Raw genomic sequence first — 15,527 nt, 5'->3', positions numbered from 1 at the left:
CTCATTCCCATGCCCTTCTAGATCCTCTACAATTTTTCTTTCATACAGCTCACTTAACGGAGACTTCAAGCAGCAAAATGATCATGATGAGGCAAAATCCCAAGGAAATTTTTCCCTGCTTTTCCTATTTGATCTCTCTACTGCTTTTGATACTCTTGACCACTCTTCTCCTTCAGATTGTACACGTACAAACATGGTATACATAACAAGGCTTTATCTTTGTTCTCCTCATACTGTACCTCTTATACTGCTCTATCTCTGTCTGTTTTGCTAACATGTCTTCATCCCCTGTTAATCTGTCTGTTGGTGGTGTATCTCAGGCATTCTATGTTACGCCAGTGCTGCCCGCAGACCAGACCCGTCCCCTGAGCTGAAGGGGGAAGTGGTAATACACGCACCCGCAGCAAAGGGAGCATGTCCGGAGTGTGGTATAAAGTGTTGCCAGGCCAGGTGTAGTAAGGTAGACAATACTTGCCGGTACCGGTTGTAGAGATAGAGTGAAGAATGCCTTGCCGAGGTCAGGGAGTGGAGAGCGGAGATAGGTCGTAGTCCAAGCCGTGTTCAAGGGGTTACCAGAGTGAGCGTTGTCCAAGGAGTGCCGAGATCGAGAGCCAGAGGGGGTAGTCGTACAAGCCACGTCATAACCTGTGAAAACACTGAGAGAATACAGAAGTACTTCCATACAGAGACTATGTTGAGCAAAGACTGAGAGCAGAGAGGAGCTAGATAAAGCAGGAAGGTCCAATTAGGAACGGAGGCGGGACAGGAAGAGCTACAGGGAGACACTGCAGATTGGTGCAGGCATAACAGGCCAGGTGAGTCTTGTTGGTAACCTGAGTATGCCCGTGCGGTGTGCGGGGGCGGAGCCTGAGGTCCGGGGGACGGGAAGAAGAGTGTGCAGACTGAGAGTGCTCCGTAACGCGTGTACGCGCGTGGACTGAGCCAGTGGATAGTGCAGGTGTGCACGCAGGAGGGCGTGGACGCGCCCGGTGCTGAGCAGAGGAATTGCCGAGGGGAGTGATCCCGCGACGGCGGCAGGGATGGGGAGCCGTGGAGGCCGGTAAGGCAGGATTGTTGTTTGTGTCCAGGGAATCCCTGCGGGGAGAGAGTGCTCTGTGTGGGGAGTCCGGAGAACGCCGATTCCTGACAGTTCCCCCCTCTTCAGGAACGGCCTCAGGACGGTCCATGAACGGTTTCTCTGGAAACTTTTTTCTGAAGGACTTAAGAAGGGCAGGGGCATGAATGTCCTTTAAAGGTACCCAGGATCTCTCTTCAGGGCCAAAGCCCTTCCACTGCACCAAGAACTGGAGCTGGCCCCTGGATAGGCGAGAATCCAAAAGAGAGTGAACTTCGTATTCCTCGTTTTTTTGGACAGTAATGGGGTCCGGTTTACGAGTCTGATCCGGAAAGAAGTGACTGGAGATAAATGGTTTTAAAAGGGATACATGAAAGACATTGGGAATCTTCATACTGGGTGGTAGTTGGAGCCGGAATACCACGGGATTGATTTGTTCACAAATAGGGAAGGGACCCAGGAACTTAGGTGCCAGTTTAGGAGATGGTACCTTAAGGTGGATATTCTTAGAGGAGAGCCATACCAAATCCCCTGGTTTGTAACTGGGCGCCGAACGACGACGACGATCGGCCTGTAGTTTCGTTCTGCGGGAGGTGTCGAGAAGGGTAGACCTGGACCATGCGGTTTGGAGGGAAGAAATGCGTTCATCTACAGCTGGTACTCCAGACGGGATTATGGGGATGGGAAGACAGGGAGGGTGGAACCCATAATTTATAAAGAAGGGCGACTCCCGGGTGGCCTCGTTTTTGGCAGAATAATGCCCAAGAAAGGAGTTGAGCCCAATCATCCTGGAAATCGGATATGAAACATCTCAGGTACTTCTCCAGGGACTGATTGATTCTCTCCGTTTGTCCATTGGACTGTGGATGATATGCGGAAGAGAAAGAAGAAGAGATGCCACAAGAAACTATTACAGGAAAATTGGCTATGAAATGGAAGGCCCGTACATGGTCAAAAGACTGGACTGACACGACTCCAGAGTCAGCAAGGGGAACCATCGGCAATCCATGCATACTCCATAGATCAAGCTGTGGGGGAAGCTTGACACAGTTTAAAGCCTCATTTGTCAACGTGGGATACAAATAATCCATATAATAAAGTTACCCCAGCTTATTTAATTGAAACACAGGAAACTATTGGGACTTTTAGACTACTTTCACGTTTTCTATTTTTGGCCACGTAGTATCTTATGCCAATTCTTCTCAAACCTCTCATCAAGCTCTGATTCAGACCTTGATTGTTTTATTTCGTGAAAGCTCTCCAAAATTTGGATATGAACTGAGAACCTCTGTCAGAAACAATGGACGAAGGGATCCCATGAATCCGGAAAATCTGCTCCGTAAACATATCAGCAAGGGCGGGGAGGTGGGTAATCCTTTAAGTGGAATGAAATGGGACATCTTCGAGAACCTGTCCACGACCACCAAGATAGTGTTTATTCCTCTGGACCTGGGCAACTCCACGATGAAGTCCATTGAAATATGGGATGAGGGGTGGTCGGGAACTGGAAGAGGTAACAGAAAACCCTGAGGCTTTTGACAGAGAGTCTTGCTTTGAGCGCATGTGGGGCAGGCGTGGGTAAACTCCAGAATATCTTGAGACATCCTTGGCCACCAGAAATTCCGACGAATGAGATCAGTAGTCTTCTTAAAACCTGGATGACCTGCAGATTTAGAGGAGTGAACCCAAGACAGGACCTCTGGAACAAATTTGGAAGGTACGAAGAGTTTGTTGTCGGTAACGACCAAATCCTTGGGAATGCGTCTCTGGGAGTGCAAAATCTTGTCAAGACTCTTGAAAGAAGACGTGGTGAGAATCCTCTCTTGTGGAAGGATAGTCTCCAAAGGTTCCTCTGGTCTCTCTTCAGAAGAATGTATTTGGGAGAGTGCGTCTCTACGTTCTTGGTCCCGGGGATATAGGAAAGGTGAAAATCGAATCGAGAAAAAAAAAGAGCCCAACGAGCCTGTCGTGGCCCAAGGCGTCGAGCGTTTTCTATGTAAAGAAGGTTCTTGTGGTCCATGAGAATAGTAAATGGCTCATTCGACCCCTCCAGCAGGTGTCTCCACTCTTGAAGAGCCATCTTCACGGCCAGAAGTGCCCTGTTACCCACATCATAGTTCCTCTCGGCAGATGAGAATTTCTTGGAAAAATATGCACAGGGATGTAACTTATCTTGAGGCGTGGGTCTCTGAGAAAGAATGGCACCAGTGCCGCAATCAGAAGCGTCGACCTCCAGGACGAAGGGAAGTTCAATGTTGGGATGACGGAAAATAGGTGCGGATATAAAAGCTTCCTTCAGTGTCTCGAAGGCGGAGATGGCCTCGGATGACCAAGCGGAAGGATCAGCTCCTTTTTGGTGAGCGCAGTGAGGGGTGCCACAATGGTAGAAAAATTACGTATAAACTTACGATAGTAATTTGCGAACCCTAAAAAACGTTTTATGGCCTTGAGAGAATTGGGTCTTGGCCATTCAGTGACTGCTTGAAGTTTACCGGAGTCCATCATAAACCCCTCATCGGAAATGATGTACCCCAGGAACGGAGTAGAGGTCTGATGAAAGGTGCACTTCTCCAGTTTGGCGTACAAATGGTGTTCACGGATACGGGAAAGGACGTAGGAGGTGTGGCGTATATGGTCCTGGAGATCTTTGGAAAAAATCAGGATATCATCCAAGTATATATAACAGTGTTATCCAAGAAGGATCAAAAAAGTATCCCCATAGCACCCGGCACTCAATGCTGGAAAGAATTGCACTGGACGACAATAATCCGACAGGAAAAATTACCTGTATCAACAACTATATAGGGAATTAGTAACCCTTATACCAAAAAGTCCAAAGAAAATAATAAAGTTTTATTAGTCTAAATACTCATTAAAAACACACATATACATCATTCAAAACTATTAAAATACCCCATTCAGAGGTGGCTAGTATAATCAGTATTAGTTCAGTAAACTATCTCCATTGATAGGAACTCTAGTGATTCTCATACATTCATATCAGTGATTCATGCCGTGTTATAATTCTATAGAGAGTTCCAAGTATCACACTATATTTATTCAGGCTTGTTGGTGTAGCATATCCTTGCATGGATAAATATATTCCCTATTTGTATATATTTATTTATTTGTTAGGATAGCCCTATAGATGTGCTGGATCATATGTCAATACATATAGTTAACTTGCAACATATCCTGGTGTTTGCTGTTCAGCAATCCCTATATAGGTTGTAACATAGGGGTTAAAATAACTGCAAACAATCTACGTGGCATATCATGCGTAGAGTATGTATAAGGGCGCCAAGTTGGTGTTATACAGCCCCAAAATGTTGCGTGATCACAGCGGATCATATGCCAAGTCTGTGTCAGGACTCAGCAAAGAATACAAGCCTGTCTTCTCTGAATGCGGCTGATCACTGAATGTCGCCACCTCTGATGACGTCAGCGAGTGACGTCTATTCCCGACGACCGTTTCACGTAAGGCTACGCTTCTTCAGGGGAGGAGGAGTCTCATCCTGGACTTAATGGTAAGTATTTATATGTTTCCTCATTCGATGATCCCGCCCCTCTTTACGTCAGGGGGCAGGGTTATACCCGTGATCCTCCTAATGTATATTTCTTATATGGCTGTGTCTTCATTGTTTCTTTTATCTCCATAATAAAGAAATAAAATTATTCAGGTACTGACTATGTTGTCTCATTGTGTATGTAATTTATTACGTCTCAGGGCATTCAGGATCCATGATAGTATTGAATTAGTGAAGGTAAGTATTGGTTGCTGCAAATAAACCTCAGGCGGATAATGTTATGTAGCTGCAGCAAAGACAGTAAATAATCAAAAGTCCTGGAGTGTGGATGGAATATGGCTAGAGATGTAGCCTTATTAATACTCATATGGCAGCATCTAAATAAATGTATTGCATGGGTAATATATATCACTAAAGTGCATAAATATAAAGTTGTAAAAAATGCATATAAATATTGATGTGGAAAATGAACCCATTTAAAAGTATGGTTAGGTGTCTGGTGTAGGAATGAATAGGTGCTATATGATCTGCCCAAAGCGGTCAATACAGATCCCAAATTAACTTATACTATATACCTGGATCCCCATGTGTAATATTCATATATGTGATAACAAATGATAATAAAATAATAAAATAATTATAAAAAATGAATATTCCAATTGGGTTGGGTGTATGATGTAGGATTGAAAAAAGTTCTGTATGGTCTACCCAAAGCGGTCGAAACAAATCCCAGAAATATCTACTTCTGTATACCTGGATCCCCACGTGTAATAATCATAGTGAAATGATATATTGTAATTAAAGTTAATTAGTGTTACTCACCCCTCGAGATTATTAGGAGTATACAATAGTGCAGAGTATTGCTGCCTCTAAATATATTACAAATAGGAGGAATAAATAAATCCTTCGTTGAGTCCCAGAGGGGAAAGGGTTTTCAACTGGTATATCCAGCGACTTTTTTTTTGTAGTAGTTTCTTGTCCCACTCACCCCCTCTAGTGTCTCTTGGGATAGATTCAATCCCACTGAAGCGCATCACACTCGAGTCACCTTTGTGATATTGTAAAATGTGTCTTGCCACTGGGGTATCTACAGCATTTCGTACACTTCAACATATTCCAGGACTCTAGTTTTTAACGGTCTGTGGGTTTTACCCACATACTTAAGTCCACAGACACATGTCATAAGGTAGATGGTGCCACACGTGAGACAATTAATAAAGTCCTTGATTTTGTAAGTGACTGTGTCAGTAGCATTTGTAAATGTTTTTGTTGTTGGCATGAAGTTGCAGGCCTTTCACCTTCCACATGAGTATGATCCTTGTGGTTTGCTACCCAACCAAGATTTTAATGGTAGTGTTTTGAAATGGCTGTGTACTAGTCTATCTTTTAAGTTGGTGTTACGTCTACACCCAGTTGTAGGTTTATCTTTCAAAATCTTCCGTATATCTGAGTCCTCTAGTAGAACGTGCCAGTGTCTTTGTAGTACGTTTTTTATGTTCTGCCACTGATTGTTATATGTGGAGATAAACCTAATCGATTCATCAATAGGCTCCTTGATTCTGTTTACTAGAAGACTAGACCTTGGTGAGGTTAATGCCTTATAGTACGCCTTCTTGATAAGTGTATTGCTATATCCTCATGTTTGGAATCTTTCTGACATGTCTCTCGCTTGTAGAATAAATTCTGGTGTCATTGAACAATTCCGACGTAGCCTTAAAAATTGGCCAGTCGGTATATTATTCGTAACATGTTTGGGGTGGTGGCTAGTGGCCATCAGTAGTGTGTTTGTAGCTGTGGGTTTTCTATAGATGATAGATCAAAGGCGTCCTTCTATAGATTTGAAAATACTGATGTCTAGGAACTCTATCTGCGTTTTATCCAATTGAAAAGTTAGTTTCAAATTGAATGAATTATTGTTCAAAATGTTGATGAACTCTAGCAGTAGCTCTTCAGTTCCCTTCCAGAATAGTAAAGCGCAGTGAGGGGTGCCACAATGGTAGAAAAATTACGTATAAACTTACGATAGTAATTAGCGAACCCTAAAAAAACGTTGTATGGCCTTGAGAGAATTGGGTCTTGGCCATTCAGTGACTGCTTGTAGTTTACCGGAGTCCATCATAAACCCCTCATCGGAAATGATGTACCCCAGGAACGGAGTAGAGGTCTGATGAAAGGTGCACTTCTCCAGTTTGGCGTACAAATGGTGTTCACGGAGACGGGAAAGGACGTAGGAGGTCTGGCGTATATGGTCCTGGAGATCTTTGGAAAAAATCAGGATATCATCCAAGTATACAATAACAAAAATATTGAGTACCTTACGAAAGACGTCGTTGATGAAATCCTGGAAGACAGCGGGAGCATTACATAAGCCGAAAGGCATTACAAGATACTCGTAGTGTCCACTACGCGTGTTGTAGGCCGTTTTCCATTCATCCCCCTTCCTGATGCGCACTAGGTTATAGGCACCACGTAGATCCAACTTGGAAAAAATCTTGGCCCCCTGTAATTTATCGAACAGTTCGGTAATAAGGGAAAGGGGGTAACGATTTTTGATAGTTATGTGGTTCAAACCCCTGTAGTCGATGCAAGGCCTCAACGACCCGTCCTTTTTCTTGACGAAGAAAACCCAGCCCCTGCTGGGGAATTGGAGTGACGAATAAAGTCTTTCTTGAGATTCTCCTGGATATATTCATCCATAGCGTGAGATTCTGGTAACGACAAGGGGTAGGTCTTTGACTTGGGTAGGGAGTAACCTGGAACCAGATCGATCGGACAATCGTAAGTCCTTTGTGGCGGCAAAAGGTCTGACTGTACCTTATTGAAAACGTCCCGGAATTGGTGGTAAACAGAAGGTAGAATAACTTTGGGAACAGAGGTATTGGCCAGCATTTGATGAGTCTCGCCTGACCTCGGCCTTCAGGAGATGGGAGCAGAGGTAGTCCAGTCAATGAGAGGATTGTTAAGCTGTAGCCAAGGAAGACCAAGGGTGATGGGTTTCCCAAGAGCGTGAATGGCATCGAGAACTAAGATCTCCTTGTGCAGATGTGAGGACAGAAGCAAGGGGGCCGTCTCTAAGGAGATGTGGGCCGGGGTAAGAGGACGTCCATCGATACCGACAAGTGCGATGGGAACCTTCTTCCTCACGAGCGGTATGCGGTTTAACCTGGCGAATTCAAGGTCCACGAAGTTTCCTCCAGCTCCTGAGTCAATGAATGCGGCGGTAGAAGTCTGGAACTTATCGCCTGAAAGGGTGACTGGAAATGTAAGTTTCTTAGGGAGTTCATCTTTATGAAGGTGACATGGAGACATTACACCCAGAGAGAGCCCCTCTGTACTCACTGGGTGTTCCCGTTTCCCGGACGCAGTGGACACTCCCGAACCAGATGTTCCATGGATCCGCAGTAGAAACACAATCCCCAAGCGTGGCGGAACTGCCGTATTGGTGTGCGAATGCATTGTACCCCCAATTGCATTGGCTCTGGCAACTCCAGTGCAGGACGAAGAGGTGTGGCAGCACTTGGGGGAGCAGGAGTGCTGCTGGGAGTACTGGAGAACGGAACTTGAAAGTTATGGAAGCGAGTGCGCTGACGCTCTGAGCGGCGTACCTGGATACGTTGATCCACTCGGACGGCCAAATCAATGTGGACCTCCAATTGATCCGGCCTGGATTGGCGAGAGAGTTCCTCCTTGATGGGATCTGCCAGGCCTTGCCAGAATACGGAGACGAGAGCCTCTTGTCCCCAGTTAGTCTCGGCTGCTAGAGTCCGGAATTCCACAGCATACTGTGTCACCATTCGCCGTCCCTGAGTGATCTGGAGGAGAGAAACAGATGCCATCTCCCGACGAGCGGGGGAATCGAATACTCGTTGGAACTCGGCTTTAAATGCCGGGTAATCTTGGGTAAGGTCAGAACGTCGCTCCCAAACCGGGGAAGCCCAAGCCAGGGCGCTGCCAGTGAGGAGGTTATAAATGTAGGCTACCTTCTTGCGATCAGTATTTTAGAGATGGGTGGCCATTTCAAACTGCACCTCACACTGGTTTAGGAAACCCCTACAATCTTGAAGTTCACCTGCATAAGGCTTGGGGGGAGGAATCCTTACATCGGAGCTGCTAACTGCGCTTGCGGAGTGGCGAGGTCGCGGTCGGTACTCGGTCTGAGAGTACTGTGACCTGGTGTGTAAGGGCCACAATTTGATCCACCATAGCCTGGTTTTGCTGAAGCAGATTGGAGAGAAACTGTTGAAGTTCGGTCTGGTCTGCGTCTTGTGGGCTCGACATAATGTTACGCCGGTGCTGCCCGCAGACCAGACCCGTCCCCTGAGCTGAAGGGGGAAGTGGTAATACACGCACCCGCAGCAAAGGGAGCGTGTCCGGAGTGTGGTATAAAGTGTTGCCAGGCCAGATGTAGTAAGGTAGACAATACTTGCCGGTACCGGTTGTAGAGATAGAGTGAAGAATGCCTTGCCGAGGTCAGGGAGTGGAGAGCGGAGATAGGTCGTAGTCCAAGCCGTGTTCAAGTGGTTACCAGAGTGAGCGTTGTCCAAGGAGTGCCGAGATCGAGAGCCAGAGGGGGTAGTCGTACAAGCCACGTCATAACCTATGAAAACACTGAGAGAATACAGAAGTACTTCCATACAGAGACTATGTTGAGCAAAGACTGAGAGCAGAGAGGAGCTAGATAAAGCAGGAAGGTCAAATTAGGAACGGAGGCGGGACAGGAAGAGCTACAGGGAGACACTGCAGATTGGTGCAGGCATAACAGGCTAGGTGAGTCTTGTTGGTAACCTGAGTATGCCCCTGCGGTGTGCGGGGGTGGAGCCTGAGGTCCGGGGGACGGGAAGAAGAGTGTGCAGACTGAGCGTGCTCCGTAACGCGTGTACGCGCGTGGACCGAGCCAGTGGATGGTGCAGGTGTGCACGCAGGAGGGCGTGGGCGCGCCCAGCACTGAGCTGAGGAATCGACGAGGGGAGTGATCCCACGACGGCGGCAGGGACGGGGAGCCGTGGAGGCCGGTAAGGCAGGATTGTTGTTTGTGTCCAGGGAATCCCTGCGGGGAGAGAGTGCTCTGTGTGGGGAGTGCGGAGAACGCCGATTCCTGACATTCTATTCTGAATCTTTCCTTTATTCTCTCCTCACTGTATCACTTGGTCATCTCATCAACTCCTTTAGTTTTAGTTATCACGTCTACACTAATAATATGCAAATATATCTATCCATTCTTAATCTCACACCTGCAATCCAGTCCCATTGATAGCACTCCGCTGTTTCAAACTTAATATGTCTAAAACTATGCTCCTTATATTTAGTTCCAAACCTGGCTCAATATACCCTTTTTGCATCCCAGGTAAAAGCTGTGACTTCTTTCTCTGTAACTGTCAATTTCCACCCTTTACTCTGTCACTATATTGATAAAACTGTAATGCATGCATCCTCTCCTGTCTTCATTATTGCAACTTACTGTACTACTAACAGGTCTCTCTGCATCTTAACTTTCTCCTTTGCAATTTATTTAAAATGATGCAGCTAGAATAATTTCACTTTTCCCAGAAGAGTGTCTGCTTATCTCTTACTTAAATCAGTCTCCTGGCTTCCTAAAATTCTGGATCACAAAGTTCTCCTTTCTACCTTTTTAAGGCTCCCCTCGTCTGCTCCTCCCTACATATAATTCTGGATTTTTCATAATGCCTAAACCTGTACCCTAGCTCTACTCATAACTGTCTCCTTTCCATCCCTTCCACCTCTACTGCTCTCTATCATCCTATACCTGTGGAACCCCCTCACACTTAGTACACTCTAAGCCTTCTCTCCCCACCTTTAAGTGAAATCTAAAACCATTGACATTTTTACACGCAGATGTCACTGTTGGTTGAAGCAACTCATGTTGATTCTGGGGACCAGCGCTCGCATAGTCCTTCTCAGGAAACCAACTAGGCACTTTTTTCATCCTGTACTTGTGGTTACTACCTCATTGTAAGTGGGAGATGTGGTTTGTTGTACTTCAGTACAGTAATATTGACTTACCTCTGGTGTGCCTATCTTTCATGTTCAAACCTTGAAACATACCTTCTAAACGAAGCATTTCAAAAGATTTGACTCATTGCTAATGCCCCACAGATGCACTTATCAACCATCGTGGTCAGACGCTACCCTCTACTGCCTTTACTCTTTCATCTGATATCTCTATAATTCTCCTACTTACCATTACGGACCAGATACCAAACCTGCATTAAATCGGAATTCATAACTTTATGTTACCTATTACAAGACTGACTTGAAAACGATTATAACATAAATAATAACAGACGTTAGTTTCCCTGAGGTTACCGGGTATCCACAGAGATAATTTTATGTAAAAACAACGGCTAGTTGGCGATAGAGAGAGAGAAAGTGAGTGAGAGAGGAATAGAGGGAGAGATATAAACAAACCTATTTTACTAGAGTCCCAGGTGACTTATATACATGGAGATTACAAAATGAACAAGAGAGATAGAGAACAAATTGTAGTAGTCTTCATTGATTTAGATACCTCCAAATACAATACTCTACATAACGAAATAATATTTTAGTATTGCCAAAGCATGAATAATAGGGGCTGAGGTACAAAGATTACATAGTACATGAATAATAGGGGTAGGGTATAATGGTTACGCAGAATAGGGTGTAGGGTTTAATGATTGCACGGTACATGGGTAACGTTTACACACAGGGATGTGGGAGTTAGTGGGCTTCTCTCAGCCTGTGGCACGTGCTGATATATTATGCAGCCATTTCTGCTGTGGTTTCATCTTCTCCCAGGAGGATTGCTTTTTTTGGTTCTCTTCTATACTATTAAAGTTCTGGATAAGAGCTGTGAGTTTCTCCAGGTGGGCACTCCTCACTTCAGAGCATTGTGTGCAGCGCAGCCGGAATTGTGTTTCATCTTCTACCTCTCCTAGCTCACATCGCTGGTGCAGTCTCATCTCCCAGAGCTTCCAGTTTTGTCTGTGTCTGCCTGTTTCTATTTCCAGGCTGTGGGCACTCATTCTTTACTGGTCCAAGGTCTGTCTCTGCTTTGGGTATTTTACCTTCAGTAGGCAGGGTGCAAGAGTGTATTCTCTCTGTAGGCTGTGGTAGGTCTCCAGCTTCTTTGAGTGCTTGATATAATTTCCCCACATAGTCTCATACTGTTTGTTCATTTCGCTGACGATTGAGTTGATTTGTTTTCCGGCAGGTTGTTGATCTATGTGGGGTTTTGTTCTTGGAGTGAGTGGACAAGTTGCTTGATAGCACAGGGTTTAGTGAGGAGGTCCTGGTTTTTCATTGCTCTGTAGCAGTAAGACTGTGGATGGCTGTTGTATCTCTCTCTCTCAACTATTTGTGGATTTCCCAACATTACTTTGCAGAATATTTGTAAAAAGTAATGTAAAGGTCCTCTGTAAGTAAGTAAATATTCTCAGTTGGTATTTTCTGGTGAAACTTCATATGTTTGCAACTTTTTGCAAGCCATCAATGTCCAAAAGTTGCCAAAATTTCATATTTGCAATGTTTAGCTGATTTCTACACAGTTCTTATTTCTCCTTCTTTTCTCCTGAATGACAATTCACAATCAAACAGAATGTTATGCACAAAATGTATCAACTGTAACCATTTTTAACTACTGTACAAATACTGTACACATCTGATGTTAAAATGTGCCTTGTGATGTAGGGATGAATGTGACTGCTTCTAATAAAGGTCACGCCTGCCATTACCCCTAGCTGTCAGTAATACAGCTGTATTATTTGTATATTTAACTCTATTGTAAGCCTGGTTCCAGCACTTAAGGTGTCATGGGTTAATGGGATGTTAAGTTGGAATGTCACAGAGTGGTCTGTTACCTTTCCAAGTAACTCTTTGCATGTAACTGTGTTTGTTGATGCACGTCCCCCCACCAATCAAGGGCTGGGTCATATTGCAAACATCTGGGGAGTGGGAGACCCCTAGCTATATCAGATAAGATCAGCCCAGCTCAGTTTTAGGTGGGAGGTCAGAGTTCTTTAGCTGAGGCAGCTGGAAAAGAAGCTGGGAGTAACTGAGAGAAGCTGTAGTCTGCAGAAAGAAAGAACAGGGGAAGTCTCTTTAGGGAGGTCCCGGTATCCAGATCTATAGTGTAACCCCAGTTTCCCAGTTGTAAGTGTGTGTGGTATACCTGTAAATAAATGTGGATATTTCTTTTTCCAATATATACATTTTATAAACTCTGTGTTTCTGCCTGGAGTATTGATCCCTGGTATAATAGTCCTGGTCACCCATGACATGCCTTTCCTGCAACATGTGGCAGTCATTCATTAAATAGTGTTATTGCTTAATGATGCCCATTTACTGTAATTGGCTTTAACATACACAAATTGTTAATGCTGTTTAATGGAAAAACAATATGTATAAACGTAGAGATTGACGCTCATACAAGTGTATAGACTCACAAACTGTATTACAGCATATAGGTAGATAGGAACTTCCATAAATAATTCCAGCAATTTATATAATACTAGGTTAAGGGGGGACATGAACATGGGACCTAGCGGTCAGTCAGCGCGACTACCGCAGATATGGTTTACCCTGCTTACCCCCCTTACCATATACACTTCCCTAAATAGGGACCAAGGTAACATAGAATGAGGGCTACTGCCCATTACCTTTCCATTGAGTGTATAGGAATACGGAATCCATCCAGGCGAAGTTCCACTGCGTGCAATCCTGATCAGGGAAATCAGAGTGTAGGGAAGCAAGGAGCACAGCTGAAGTAGAAATCTGCAGGGAGAGTCCTGTAGAAAAAATGAATAAGGGGCACAACTCCGTGCTAAAACTGAGGGTGATTTATTGGATAATTGCACAGGGACAGAAACACAGCCCACACACCGACATGTTTCGTCCCACGGGACTTTATCAAGGTGTACCACATCACTATACCTCCTTACCTTTAATACACCCATTTCGCGCCAAAATCGCCCAACCGAGTACACTGCGCATGCGCGCCGGCGACGCGTCGCATCTCCGTGACATCTCTGACTCCAGGACTAGTGCCAGAGGGGAGGCGATGTCACGGAGATGCGACGCATCGCCGGCGCGCATGCGCAGTGTACTCGGTTGGGCGATTTTTTCTACAGGACTCTCCCTGCAGATTTCTACTTCAGCTGTGCTCCTTGCTTCCCTACACTCTAATGGAAAAACAAAAACAAAGTCTCATATAAACATAGAAAAAAGAGGAGTACAGAGTGACTGTTCCCCAAAGAAAATTCACTTAAATGCACACCACCACTAATAAAATATAACTTTTATTATTATATACTTAAAACATATATTACCGAAAAGGTGTGTAATGAAGGATAAAAATAAAGTAAATCAAATCACAAAGGCACCAGGATTCCCTCTCATATATAAGCACTCCTATACTAAATTAAAAATAGGGTGTTAGAGGCTCAAATGGTGCAAACAGCCAGTCACATCAGTGAAACAGCTCTATACTGTATTGAAATAGATATTGTTAACAGCTAGAGTGGAACACTATACTATCCTAAAATAGATGATAGATATAGATTGACAATGCAAAGATATGTACAGAACCATCGCCTCACTGTTAGAATATATTAATATCTAGAGCTATTTAGACTAAGAAACTGGCTGAAAAACACTGTTTTAAAACAGCCCCATAACGGAGGCTGATGACATCATCACGTGCCCAATGAACGTTTCCCTCCAATTACGGAGCTTTGTCAGGGACAATTTTGCAGTGGAGGGGGAACGGATCTGCTTTATACCCTAGTGTCACCATGGAGACATACTAGGAGTCCATCGTTGCGCATGCGCAAGGCGCTCATGCACAACTGATTGCAAATAACTCGAAAAGCCTTTAGCATATAGTATTTATTAATCGTATTATTACCTTACTGAAATGCTTAGATAAGAGACATCCATGTCACGATCGGAAGGTGGAGTAGATCTGTTTTAAATATTGCGCATGCTTGGAATGATTAGCTCAACACGGAGTTCTCTTATTCCAGCCACTGCGCATGTGCGACTTCCAGACCGACTTATCATTGCGCATGCTTGGGCTGATAGAATCTTCGGCTACCAGTGTTGACATTGTACTGCGCATGTATGACCTGATAGATGAAATATCCAGCTTAAACTGATGGAGGTGCCGTAAAACGGTCTGCGCATGTCTGAACACAGATAGTGAATAATGCCTAGTATTTTAATATATAAAAGCAATATATGAGCAACGACGAACGCCTAGTACGTCTCCATGGTGACGCTAGGGTATAAAGCAGATCCGTTCCTCCTCCACTGCAAAATTGTCCCTGACGAAGCTCCGTAATTGGAGGGAAACGTTCGTTGGGCACGTGATGATGTCATCAGCCTCCGTTATGGGGCTGTTTTAAAACAGTGTTTTTCAGCCAGTTTGTTAGTCTAAATAGCTCTAGATATTAATATATTCTAACAGTGAGGCGATGGTTCTGTACATATCTTTGCATTGTCAATCTATATCTATCATCTATTTTAGGATAGTATAGTGTTCCACTCTAGCTGTTAACAATATCTATTTCAATATAGAGCTGTTTCACTGATGTGACTGGCTGTTTGCACCATTTGAGCCTCTAACACCTTATTTTCAATTTAGTATAGGAGTACTTATATATGAGAGGGAATCCTGGTGCAGATGTGATTTGATTTAATTTATTTTTATCCTTCATTACACACCTTTTCGGTAATATATGTTTTAAGTATATAATAATAAAAGTTATATTTTATTAGTGGTGGTGTGCATTTAAATGAATTTTCTTTGGGGAACAGTCACTCTGTACTCCTCTTTTTTCTACCGATTCACTTTTCAGTTCACAGTTGCACCCATCTTACAATTATCGATTATATTTATTGATTTATATTTAGTATCACAATTAGTATGG

This window comes from Ascaphus truei, chromosome 1, assembly GCF_040206685.1.
Source record: "Ascaphus truei isolate aAscTru1 chromosome 1, aAscTru1.hap1, whole genome shotgun sequence".
NCBI lineage: Eukaryota > Metazoa > Chordata > Amphibia > Anura > Ascaphidae > Ascaphus > Ascaphus truei.
Note: the sequence above shows the minus strand (reverse complement) of the source record.